This window comes from Pongo abelii, chromosome 14 (genome assembly GCF_028885655.2).
Source record: "Pongo abelii isolate AG06213 chromosome 14, NHGRI_mPonAbe1-v2.0_pri, whole genome shotgun sequence".
NCBI lineage: Eukaryota > Metazoa > Chordata > Mammalia > Primates > Hominidae > Pongo > Pongo abelii.
This window is the reverse complement of record NC_071999.2, coordinates 116,129,167-116,142,576: the sequence shown is the minus strand read 5'-3', so window position 1 is coordinate 116,142,576 and position 13,410 is coordinate 116,129,167. Positions and strand designations below refer to the sequence as shown.

General features: G+C 44.4%; 1 long non-coding RNA gene across 2 annotated transcripts; it reads left to right on the top strand.

Annotated features, from left to right (window-relative positions):
* Positions 1–1,234: 1,234 nt before the first annotated feature.
* LOC129049702 (uncharacterized) lies at positions 1,235–5,774 on the top strand. Of its 2 annotated transcripts, none has more exons than XR_008512961.2 (3): positions 1,235–2,580; positions 4,438–4,543; positions 5,074–5,774. It is a non-coding gene; the product is annotated as an uncharacterized LOC129049702 (long non-coding RNA). The 2 variants fall into 2 exon arrangements; XR_008512962.2 differs by having other exon boundaries at positions 1,235–2,766.
* The last annotated feature ends 7,636 nt before the right edge of the window (positions 5,775–13,410 follow it).

Sequence of the window (13,410 nt, the reverse complement as noted above, 5' to 3'; positions counted from 1 at the left end):
TCATGACACTGTTTGCTTCCTGCACCAATTTTAGATAATGGGCTCTGAGGGAGGCAGGGAGCAAAATGATAAATTCACAAATCTCTGATTCATACATTTGAATACACCCCATCATTAGCAAGGAAATGAACGCTCCTGATTAAAGTGACTGTTTTTGTAACGTCACTGTACTTTTCCGTTTCAAAATAAACCAGAATACAATTTGTATGTTTGTCCCATTTTCAGCTGAATATTACATCTAGATAAATAATACTAAACCCCAGTGTCATGAAGGACAGCCTGCCTATTACTTCTGCGAGGGGAAAGAAATACTGCCACTCCACTACATCTACCCCATTAATTCCACGTAAAGCTTAGCTCATACTTTCTGCTCCATGATCTACAGATCTCCGTATTCGTTTATTTCCACTCTGTATCATTCCAACTGCATTTGGGTCATCCCCTACTACTCCCCCCCCCCCCCACACACACAAACACTTAAAATAAAAACTAAGGATATGCAACTTTCAGCTAAGCTTGACATGGTCAAGCTAAGCTTGAATGGTCACCCTTATGTGATATTGCTTGCTAATATCCTTTCGCTACTACTACCTTGTTTGTTGCTAATATTTGAGCTGAAGCTAAACTCAAAGGCATCCTGCGCTGTGTGTTTGTGACCTGCTTTCCTTAGAGCCACTCAGAGTCTGTGGCCTCACAGGTGTGGTCTGGCATTGCAGTGTGAAATTCTCCCCGTGCCCTTGCCATGCCTAAACACAGCCCCTGGAGAATGTTCCAGCCGACATTCCCTGAGACAGCCTCTCACCCAGCCCTTCATTTAGTGAGAAGGGGAGGTCACTCCGGGTAGAAGTATAGACCCAAACACCCAGATTTCTGGTCGTGGCTTGTTCTAGAGCACACGCTTCCCCTGGCATCATGTTTCTTTCTGCTGGTCACAGGAATCTGCTGCCCCCAGGCATGGAAAAGAGTAGCTACCACATGGTTCAGAGCCACAGGGACTCGAAGGACCCGCCTGAGGTAAAATGTGGAGCGGAGACACAGTGACCCCATTGACCACAGAAGCAGCTTTAAGAAAGAACAACTCCAATGCGCATGATACAGCCTCCATATGGAGCTCCTGGGTTTGCCTCCATCTCACCTCCTTAGTCTGCCAACCTCGCCTCCACCTCTGTTTCTTGCAGTGTTTTGCACGGTGTCTTCAACATAACAAATGTTTAATGCACGCTTTGTTAGATTAAAATCTTCTGAAGTATTTTATTTGGGGTGGCATTTTAATTTTATGCCTGGCATCTCTGATTGCTTAACACTGAGCAACAACAATAAAACATTTTTACGTACAATATTTTGAGCCTTGACTTCAAAGGTGAGCGCAGGTTATGAGGAAAGCCTGGTTTAACCAGAACGGGAACGGATAGGACAGATCTGGAAGCACCGAACACGTTGAAGCGAAGATTCTTTTTTTCTTTTTTAAGAATCAGCATTTTAAAATAGACGTATGATGAAGATTTACTATAAATTGAATTTTATTTAAATGTACCTAGAATGACATGCTTAGTCAGCGCGGAGCTGTGTTCTGATGCGGTGTGGGCAGCGCTGGGAACGCGTCTTGGTTTAATCTGCCAGCGCCCCTTAGTCATGCCTGTTGCTCCTTCTCGGGGAGAACGAATGTGACATAACCACCAAGCTAACTTTACTCGAAATCTTGGTCCTATGTTCAACCTCCGACCTTTAGACCAAGCTTAGAAAGGCTCCATCTCCCTTCATGGGTGCCATTTATGGCTGCCTGCACGTGGCACCTTCTCTGGGGCTTCTCTTTGAGTGGTTTCTGATGGCCATGTCTTTTTTCCTCCAGGGATTCTGAGCTCTGTGTGAAGTTCTGTATCTCACATGATTTACATTCTGAGGCTGTGAGAGAAGTTGCCGGAATCTGGACACATAACCACGTGAGGGCAAAGCTCTGTCCACACCAGCCCGCAACACACACGGTGTGGTGGCTGGAGGCGTTCAAACAACACCTGCCGTGAAGCCTTTTAGGGAAGGGAGACCGACCTTAGATCACTCAGCTGCTGCTGTTTCCTGCGATCTGTGTTTAGAAACCATCAAAAACCCAGCCCCAGAGGCAGGGTCCCCTCCCCTGTTGGTGACCTGCTTGCTGACCCCGGCCACCTCCTTGCGCAGCCCCTCACGTCATCGTACTGGGGATCAGAGGCCCTGAGGGCTCCCATGGCGTGAGCAGCCGCGGTGACAGGAGGTCACAAAACACCAGCCTGACACATTCCCGTGAAAACGCTGTGATAGGTGATTGGTCTTCATGTCAGCATGCTGTCCCTGTGCCTGCTTGACCTGGCTGTGCGTGTGATCAGCCCCTGCCTCGCCCAACAATTCCAACGCAGCGAAACAGATCACCAACGACACTGCCGCGCTCCTGATCATCTTGCCGTTGCGGCTCCACTGCGTGAACGTTCTAGGTGTGGCTGTGTCTGTCTTAGCACCCACTCTATGGAAAAGATGTAGCATCTGAGCTCATGAATTTAGAACTGAGAAGAACCCTTGGTGTGAACCTAACGAGTCTCCCTTCCACGGGTGAGGAGCTGCCCTGCCCTCCGGCTGTGTGGCATGTTGACGGCAGAGCTGACCTGCAATTTAAGGCATCTCATCCTCTATCCAAACGCCAGGGGGGATGCAGTGTACTGCGTTTCCATTATACTAAAGCATGATGAATGGAGTGAATGGCATTAACACCAGAAGGAAGCAGACCCGGGTTAACAGGTTTGATTCTACAACTTCTTCTTCTGTGGGATTTTTGAGCACATCTCTACGTGCTTCTAATACATGCTTGCCTTGTTGGGCAAGTGAATCCAAGAAACTCCTACCTGCCTATCCAGGCAGGACTGGATCTGGTGATGTATTGAGATCACTTCTTTTTTGTTTTTGTTTTTGTTTTTTGTTTTTTGAGACGGAGGAGTCTCTCTCTGTCTCCCAGGCTGGAGTGCAGTGGCGCCATCTCAGCTCACTGCAAGCTCCGCCTCCCAGGTTCAAGCAATTCTCCTGCCTCAGCCTCTGGAGTAGCTGGAACTACAGGCACGTGCCACCATGCCCAGCTAATGTTTTGTGTTTTTAGTAAAGATGGGTTTTCACCGTGTTAGCCAGGATGGTCTCAATCTCCTGACCTCATGATCCACCCGCCTTAGCCTTCCAAAGTGCTGAGATTACAGGCATGAGCCACCGCACAGGGCCTTTTTTTTTTCTTTTTTTTTTTGAGACGCGGTCTCACTCTATCACCTAGGCTGGAGTGCAGTGGCACAGTCTCGGCTCACTGCAACCTCCGCCTCCCTGGTTCAAGCGATTCTCCTGCCTCAGCCTCCCAGGTAGCTGGGATTACAGGTGCTCACCACCATGCCCGGCTAATTTTTTTTTTTTTTTTTCTAGTAGAGACAGGGCTTCACCATGTTGGCCAGGCAGGTCTCAAACTCCTGGCTTCAAGTGGTCCACCCACCTTGGCCTCTCAAAATGTGGGGATTGCAGGCATCAGCCCCCACATCTGGCCTGAGGTCACTTCTGACTCTCAGATCAATGAATCCTGGTAAGTGGGTGTTCACTGGAGCACCCAAGCAGGACTCCTGGCCAGTGTGTATGTGTCCGGTGCCATGCTGGCCAGCCTCCAGACCAAATGCTCAGGACCTGCTCTGAAGAGGTTGCGAAGTGATACGTAATGCAGCCCTGGTACCTAATATACAGATGTCTTCACATTGGAAACTTCACTAGAAACTAATATACAGCTATCACATTAGAAACTTCACATTAGAAACTCTAGAAGAGTTTCTAGTGCTTTCTTTATGTACCTTTAAAGATGTGTGAATTTCAGATAAAGATTCTTCCTCCTTTTTGAAATCATCTGACATTAATTTGATCTTAAGCTCCTGGCAGCTTTCTTTTCCAGTACTGTCTGGACTCTTGAGTATTGTACTCCATAGAAAACCATCATCCTGCTAGTCTATTTGTTACCAATCAGAAGGGTTCCCTTCTCTCTCTAGCAATATTCTAGATTTCTTTCTAGGTTTTTCCACAATGCGTCATACTGCTTCCCCAAGCTGTACATTTACCCACCAGCTGCAAATTCCCATAACATAATTCCTTTCCATTTTCCTCTGGAAAAAAAATTAGGCTGAAGTCACTATACATATGTTTATTTGACTGCTAGATTTTGGAAATTTTTTGAATTTTTTGCTGCAAGAACTTCATGTTTAATTTGGAAACACTGTTTATTAACTTTATACAACTGGATTTTTACAGAGTAGAAAAGATCATAAATCTTAGTTGGTTTAGTAATAGAAATACGTTGCAAAATAATGGAAGAAGGATTTTAAATTGTGATTATTATAGGAAAAGATAAAAAACGTATTCAGTATTTGAAATACAGTTGTGTGTGCTTTTTTTCAGGCTCCTATAACAAAATACCATAAACTGAGTAGCATATTAACAACAGAAGTTTATTTATCAAGTTCTGGAGGCTGGGAAGGCCAAGATCAAGGTGCCATCAGATTTGGTGAGGGCCACTTCCTAGTTCAGACACATTATTTTCTTGCTGTGTTCACAGGTGGTAGAAGGGCAAGGGGTCCTTTTTGCATCCCTTCTATAAGGTTACCAATACCATTCATGAGGTCTCAACCCCAAGACCTACTCACCTTCCAAAGGCCATACCTCCTAATTCCATCACTTTGGGTGTTAAGAAGTCAAAAACATGTGAATTTGGGAGGGACACAAACATTTCATCTGCAACTGTACCAAAGCTAGTAAATAGCCAAGTAGACTTCATGGCTGAGTGTATTTTCCAAAAATGGTCACACAAATATGTACCCCATCTCAGGATGGGATATATATTTTACAGTTTATTTACTTTACAGTGTGTTCTTGACAACCTTCCATTGAGAGGTGGAGTTCTGTGACCTTCCCTCATGTTCGCAGTGCCTCGGGCAGAAGACTCTGGGGACAGTGATGCCCCATCTCTCCTGAGGCTAGGTCAGAAAAGGCAATATGCTCACTTTCTCTCTGATTCTTCTATGATTTACCACATAGGCAAAATCCAGTCACTCCATCATGAGGAAGCCCAGACCACGTGGATGGTCCATGTGTGGGCATCCCAGACAGCTGCTCCAACGAGTGTCCCAGCCCCAGCCAGCATCCACCACCCTGCCTGCCAGGGAATGGGACCTCTGATGATTGTAGCCCCAGCCTCTGAGCTCCAGATGAGCCCCGGGTATCATGGAGCAGAGATGTGCTGTGCCTCAAGTGCTGACCCCCAGAAAGTATGAAAGATAATAAATGATTATTGTTGTATTAAATCACTAAATTTGGTGTAATTTGTCATATAATAATAGATAACTAAAACAGATTTTAAAAGTCACTGCCCATGGTATGTAAATTACAAGCATATGTCATGTATATGTAATTAAATGTAAATTACATAAAAATTACAATAATGTAAATTATATCTGCCTTAATTATGGACACAGAGATTAGGAAAAATACATGATATGTTATTTGCATACCACTTTCATTATATAACTGTAACCCCAGTTCCAAAAAATAATAAACACAGTTTTGAAATTCTAGACAAATTCAGACATAATGTTGGAGTGTATTTATCTTATTGATGTTTTTGTTCATAAATGAACTTTGATTTTTATTTTGCACTTGCATGTTAGGTGGCTATGCATGTAATTGGACTAAAATTTTATATGTGACATTAATAAAAAGGGCCTCCCCAGGATAAATACATATTCATCCTGTGAGAATCTTGTGTAGTTTTCCAGGCATCCTTGAATAATTATGTCCATGCAAAATTTAGAGTTAATATGACTTTCATTTTACATGGAGTTTTTAATATATAAAAAATCTACTGCGGAAGATATAGGTTAGTCAGGTTGACCATCTTTTTCAACATTAACAGACATTTATAACTGATATTAAATTAAAATGATTCAACCCATTAATGACTACTGCCAACCAGATAATGATACAATATAATGTCATATGCTAACATAAGGCCACACATATTGTAAAACTCTACTCATAGGGAATTCTAATATATAGGTAAATTTAAGCCATAGATTATGGTCAAAAACTCAATTTTAACATGTCCAATTCAAATTAATTTTGAAGAAAAGTTGACCAAAAAGTAAACCCCAAAAGATGGATACATTCTAAGATTAAGTGGAGCTGAAGATGTGTGTACTTTTTGTGTTCACAGTCTTTTTTAAAAAAGTGAAACCTAACTCTCAAAATTAAATTTTATTTTGTTTTACAGGCAAAGTATTTCTATCTTTACCTTGACATCTGTAAGCTTCCAATCAGAATAAATTTCAAGACACAACTGTGCTACTGATTTCTTCTATGAAAATCTCATGCCCCATTTGCCTTGCCTCAGTAACGTAGCCATTATTCAGCGACCACACAGAGACACTGCTAGCTCACCCCTAAACTTGTAGTCATTTGAGAAGTTACTATGCCCAGATGCTCTTGAAACTTTGCTTTGGCTATTTCAGTACATTTATGCTTATCCTGAAAAGAAAATAGCAGTGTGGCAGTTGCTTCTGCTTTGAAGCACCATTTTCTTTTACTTCCCTACCCAAGTCCCAAGTCCCAGCAGAGCCTGTGGTCCTAGGAGCTGTGATCTGGACACTGAGAGGGAGCAGAGGCATGCATGCTAGGCCCACACTCATCTGAAGATGCCCGGGGGTGCCATGCTGCCCTTACACTCATGCCCTCAGGAGCAATGGGCAGACTCATCTGACATCCTTCCAGGGCTGTTCTTCAAAACCAGAGTCAGATGGCTGTTGTGCTGCTCTTGCAGTTGTGGGTGGATCAGCCTCCACTCAGAGAAACAGAAACAGGCTTCCCTGAGGTCATGGGACACATCCTTTGGGACTTGGAGAAGGATATTTGTAAGTTCTAAATTAGCAAGCCAAATAGAGTCCTGAAGAGCTGGTCAACCTGCTGTCTAGTCTCCTAAATCTCACAGAGCATCCCATGCACAGAGCAGGTAAAATAAAAAGTGTAGCATGAATAAGAAAATGCATTATGCCTTAGCAAAGGTCTACCTGCCTCCTGACAGTTCTTAGATCCTCACAGTGGGGAAGGCACAGAAAACTTGCAGAGAGCCCCCCTGGCCCAGGCCTTGGCCTCACCTATGGCCACCCCTGCTTTGCACCACTACCTCCTCAAGGGACGGGTCCCATGTGACAACGTGGCTGGTATGGTCCCTGTAGAAGTGCAAGAGAAAGCAAGGACACAGCCTGCTAGCCTGAGAATGCCAAAACAGCTTCTGAGTAGTGAGCATTACGATTGCAAACCCAATTGTTCATTTTCATATGCAAATCCTGGCATACGTCCCAAAATGAAAACAGTACTGAATGGGATATACCTTATTTACTTACATGGTCCTTCCTTTCCCCCTTTCCTTCCTTCCTTCCTTCCTTCTTTCCTTCCTGCCTTCCTTCCCTCCTTCCTTCCTTCTTTCCTTCCTCCCTTCCTTCCCTCCTTCCCTTTCTTTCCTCCCCTCCTCCCTTCCTCCCTTTCTGTTTTCCTCCCTTCCTCTCTTTCACCCTTCCTCCTTTTCTCCCTTCCTTCCTTTCTTTCCTTCCCTCCCTTGTTTTTAGTACTTTGACTAAAAAGGGACTAAAAAAAGAAGTCAAAGTACGTTTTTGACTTTCTAGTCAATGTACTCAGTGTCTCCATTAAATACACTACAAAATGTACAAAGTGTACAAAATACACTACAAAAATGTTATTTTGCAATGCGTGATGCATTAACTCAGCTATGGTTTCTAACCAGGGCAGGCTGTGCTGTGTCCTCGGCATTGGGTGTCTGTTCAGCAGGCATCACAGAATGAAGGGCTGTCCACGAATAAGTCTTCATTTCACTCACGCAGAGACAACCTGGTCTTCTATTTTTTGAAACCTGTCAAAACCTTGCCAGGAACCAGAAACCATCAGGCCCATTGTGGTTTTATTTTATCCGTGAATGAGTATTGAAAAGTAATTGTGTGGTTGGCTCTTATGCTTCTTGGATTTTTGAGATGCTTTTCATGCCAGTTAAAAAGATTATTTTATCAGTGACCTTTGTAGACTAACTCTGTAGTAAACAGGAAAATGTTCAGCCACTATGAATTATGTAATACTTTGAAATTGTCTAGACAGTGTGAGCAGGGCAACAGATGGAGTAAATTCTTAGAAATGAAATCAGTTTAGCAATAGAATTCTGAACCGAGATGGTCTCCACATCTCTCCCGCCCCTGCCCCTCTGATCCCGTCCTCTCCCCTGATGCTCCTAAACTCTTTGACCCCAAGATACAGAAGGATTTATCAGGAGTCGGCTGTGGTCTACCCTTTGCACTGATTTAGTAATGGGCTACAATGTCAGTGATTTGCTCATTTGTCATATTTCTTTCTCAGTCTTCTTGCTGCTGGGTGAAGAGTCAAGGATGACATAGCAAATAGGGACCCTAACTACAGGAATTATTGCTGTGGTGCTTTATCCAGGCAGCACAGAGGGAAGGCAGGCCTGTGGTAGGTGGAGGGGGTGCTCTGGACTGCCTTGCTGTTTACACACCAGCCTCACCTTCTTCAGAAGAATGCCCTATTCCTCTCATGGTAGAAAACTGTTCCTGTCCATAAGAATATCTTTGAGCATAGTTACATGGTGGGAATGAAATGAAAAGATAAGAGAAAAAGCAGACTTAATAATTAAATCATCACTTACTGAGAAATCAATAAGTGTCTGGAGAATGAATAAATGTGTTAACTATTGTCAGCAGAACTTTCTTCCCAAATGAAAATAGAACAAAACTAGATGCTGAAGTCTCTGGAAGCTACAAAAAAATCTAAGACATGAATGCAGCCTATAAAAGCTTTTACAGTGATTTGGGAGCAAAGTGTCCTGCCTATTAAGCAGGTAACTAAACGATGTACACCAGGATTCCCTCAGAGCAACAAAATGACAGAGAAGAGCAAGTTCCCCTGGTGTTGGGGAAAGCAGAAATGGGATTTATAGGGGATGGGAAATTTCAGCTGGTCTTTGAAAGAAGGTAAAATTTAGATCACAGAGGAGGAGAGCACAGCAGGCCGCAAGAGCATCAAACAAACTTGAAGTTAGGAAATGGTGTTCGGAGGTAGCAGCAAGGGCAGTGGAGGAGAGCGCATTGGCTATGAGGCTAGCAAGGGTTGGGATTAGGAGTTGCCCCAGAGCCCAAGCCTGGGGTGTGGCGTGTCCATAAGCATCTCATGCATTTCACGCTTGAGGCCATGTGGACGTCCTCTGGGGCCCTTTGCAGAGACCTGCATGAACCTCCCTGGGAAGCAGCCCAGGTTTGGTTAGGTTACCTGTCTGGATCTCTCACTATTGTCTTAGCGGGATCTCCCCCCAAAACAGATCTGAGACAAGAATTTATATGACAATAGTTTATCTGGAAGGTCAGGGGACATGGCTAGCAACAGGGGCAGTTGGTGAAGAATGACTTATCTCAGCATAAGAAGATGGCCACAGGGAGTGCCTTGCCACACTGGGGCCACCGTGTGTGACACCGTTGAGTCTCATATGGAGACATTCATTGCCCACACAGGAGAGGAGCAGGGTGATTACTCCCAGTTCCAACTCGCGGCCCACTCCAGGTGTCCCAGGAGCTCCCTGGCTCTACCCAAGGCCCCTAGGAAACCAGGAGTCAGGCTGCAGGTGCTCAGCTGCAAGGCCTGCAAGGCAAGAGTGTGGGTGTGAACACGGAGGGAACAACTTTCATTCATCTTTGTAGTAACTGTAAACCTAGCACAGTGCTGGCCAGGAGAACTTGAGAGGCAGATGAATAAATGCAGAGCCATCGGCAGCAGAATGCTTTCTCCCCGCATGAAAACAAAACCAACTGAAGTGGCCCCTTCTAGAGAGCCTCTTTTTTTTTTTTTATTTTCTGTTTCTCTTGACTATGGATTCCTGAGCCCTTTGATCTAATGCCACCTTCTGACACCAGAGACTACTGACTCCATAGGTCAAGGTTCCAGGGTGGCCTCCACCCTGAGGGGCTGCCAGCATCTCCTCCCGCCCTCAGTGCACCCCGAGTCTGCTCCCTGGGGAAGCCTGAGTCCAAGTGAGAGCAGGAGTTGGAGGGAGAAGCCTGGGGGTTGCCCCAGCTCAGGAATTTACAACACTCCTCACAAAGACAATAGTGAGAAGCAAACATGAAAATGTACTAGGAAAATTATGATCAGAAAAGCATTTGGAGACATTAATTGAAAAATTGAGTCTTTGAATAACTATGTCTTGGAAACCCTTTGGATTAAATATAATAATTTATTAGTTCCAGGTAAAGTTAACTTTGACAGGCTCTTTCTCCACTGTAAGAAATTCAGTTTTTTTGACATGCCATGAGGAATGAAGAATGCACCAAAACAGAGGCTTGCTTCCATGATTTCCATGTCTCTTTTTAAAGGATGTGGATGATTCAATTAGTGGATTCGATTAAAATTGATTAGACACTGCAGGATTCGGTTTCCTTTCCAGCCTTCTCACCTTTCATTGTCTGGAAATTAACCACGGCAGGGTTGTTGTACCAGAAACGTTAGCAGGGTCTTTATGTGATTATTTGAGAGAACAAACATGGCTACCTTTTTCCATAAGCCTTTAAAAAATAACCTCCCCTCTTGAACCAATAAAACGCACCTCGCTGACTTCAAATCTCTTCTTTCTTTGTGCTCACCGGGAGAGAGTGGTATGTGCTGGATCTAGAAAGGAATGTAAACTTGCTGGGCAATTCACGAGATTTTCATTCGCATCAAGGAAGCTCATATAAGTTGGTTGGATCTTCCAGTTTAGTGAATGTGTTTACGTAGAACCAATCAGGAGACGAAAAGAAGATGAAGGGTTTAAGGGATTAATTGTAGTCCTCTCTGGTTATAGTTTAGACAGATATACATAGTAGGGGTATGTCGATGGTCACCTGCATGGAATTTTAATTTATCTGCGCATCTCAGAAACTAATTTATATTGTTGACCTCAGAATAAACATTAGAATAAAATATGAAAATGTGTATGATGTCCTGTATTTTGCCAGTTTTGAGTATGACTGTAAGGAACTTTATAGTTTGAAGTGGATCCCATCAAGATACCCTTCATACTCTATGATGTTGGCCAGCAAGGATACCTGCGAGGTTGCTTTACTTTTTTTTTTCTTCCTATAGTGAGGTCCTGGTAAAAGAAAGAACATAGATTTACATCTTCTTCCTCATGTGTTAAGCAGAGATTGCATGGGTTATCGTGGTATAATTCTCTATTATTTGAAGAAGATAACATGGGCTCAAATACCTCTGAATTTGAGCAACAAATTATTTTGCAAATGCCAATCTCTCAATGCCCTCTTATGTGTATATATGTGTGTGAGGGTGTATACACACATACATTTATATATGTTTGAGATACATATATATATCAACATATATATAATCAACATATATATATATATATGTATGTATATCAGCAGCTGAGTTGATTATTCATTTAACCAAAATGTATTGAACCTTCACTAGGTACTCAGAATTCAGGCCAAATGAACATGGTCTGTACTCTTGAGGGGCTTAAGGTGTATTAGAGGAGACAACAGATTGTTTGCAAAGCCTCTTTCCTGGAATCCCCACCTCCATTTTCACCTGGTTAAGTCCTTCTTAATTCATATGTCTCAGTTTAGACATTGTTTCTTTCTCGTATTTAATTCTATTATGGCTAGTACACTTAACATGAGATCCACCGTCTTAACCAATGTTTAAGTGTCGCTGTGTTATTGCTGACTGCAGATGCAACGGTGTACAACCACTGTCTGAAGCTTACTCATCTTGGTTGATTGAAACTTTATGCCGTTGATGAGTAACTCGCAGACACCTTTTTACTTGGAAGCCTTTCCTGACTCCCTAAAGTTTGCTGTGTGCCACCTGCCACCCATGCTAGCAGGACACATCTCACATCCCACTGTGTTTTCTTGTCTTGCCCCTTACTCATCTGCATTCCTGTCCTACTTATTTCACAAAGTGGATGCTGTTCTAAGTCTATCCTGTGCCTGGCCACATAAAGAAAATCCACAAATATTTCATGAAGAATAAATGAGATCAGCAAGCACAGCTCATGGTGATAAGATATTTGCTGGGGTGTGCCTGCGATGGAGATATCTAAGTCCAAATCTTCCCAGGGAGTTTTGGAGGATAGATAAGAGTTTGTCAAAGAACAGATAACAGCCTTCCAAGTGGAAAATCAATACCAATCTTGGAGTTGCCAAGATGTGGAGGAGTGTTACCAGGATTCACAGGCAGTCCTCCACGGCCTCCATGTGAGAGAAGAAAGCTGGGTCTAGAAAGGCCAAATTACACAGGGCATGGCGGACATACCTAAGTGGGCATTGAGGGACAGTTCCCAGTTCTAAGATGTTGGCCACTGAGTTGAGAGACTTTGGGCAAGTCACTTAGTCCAAAGGTTGTCCAGCGAGCATTATGGATGAGCTCCACCAAACGTGTCCTGGAGGAACTTTCTAAAAATGTGCTTGCCCTGGTCCCAGCCCAGAGGCTCTGACTCAGGAGGCTGGCTATGGGCCTCCCTCTGACACTGCCATGGCACTTGGGTGGCACCTAAGAGAAGCACCTTTACAGGCCATGGAGATGGTTGGCCACGGGTCAGAGGGTGCAGACCTGGGCCACCTGGAACCACACTCGAGGCACCTCAAGATCTCTCTGACCAGTAGCCAAGTTTGGGGAAAAACAACAAGCATTCTGGGGCTGCTTCCTCATTTTCACAAATTCCTTTCTTAGCAACGTCACCGAGCTGTCCTGAGAGAACAGATGAAAAGATAGGGGAGTGACTCCGAGAGACGCCCAGCACTGTCTTGACCTCAGAAGGTTGCTGCTGTTTGATCGTCTTCATTAGCAGTTCTGGTTGTGAAATGACTGACAGTCCTGTCGGGGATGGAATGAGCAGGTCGATCTTTCCCGGGAAGCTCCCGGAGGCTGCCTTCCCACTCAGCTCCTCCCCTTCTTTGCAATGCTGGTCAGATTCCTTCTAGATTTCCAGTTGGATTCTCGTCTGGCTTCTGCTCGGCGGAATTTTTCTGAGTTTCTGATTAATTCTTTAGGAGCGATGCCTCACCCGGCATTGCCAGCACAGGGAGGGTCTCCTGGCCGTCTGTGAGGGAATGGCGCTGCCCTCTGGAAGCCGGAGCCCACGTTCCCTGCGAGGCTGCAGGGCGTCCTCCCAGCCAGCAGCTGGCTCTGCGCTGTGTGCCCGCTGAGCCCAGTCGGCCCCTCCGTCTTTTGTCTGAGCCCTCGGTCTTGGCTCATTGCCTGGCAACGTGCTGGTGCCGCCAACCTGGGAAACCGCTTTCTCTTCTC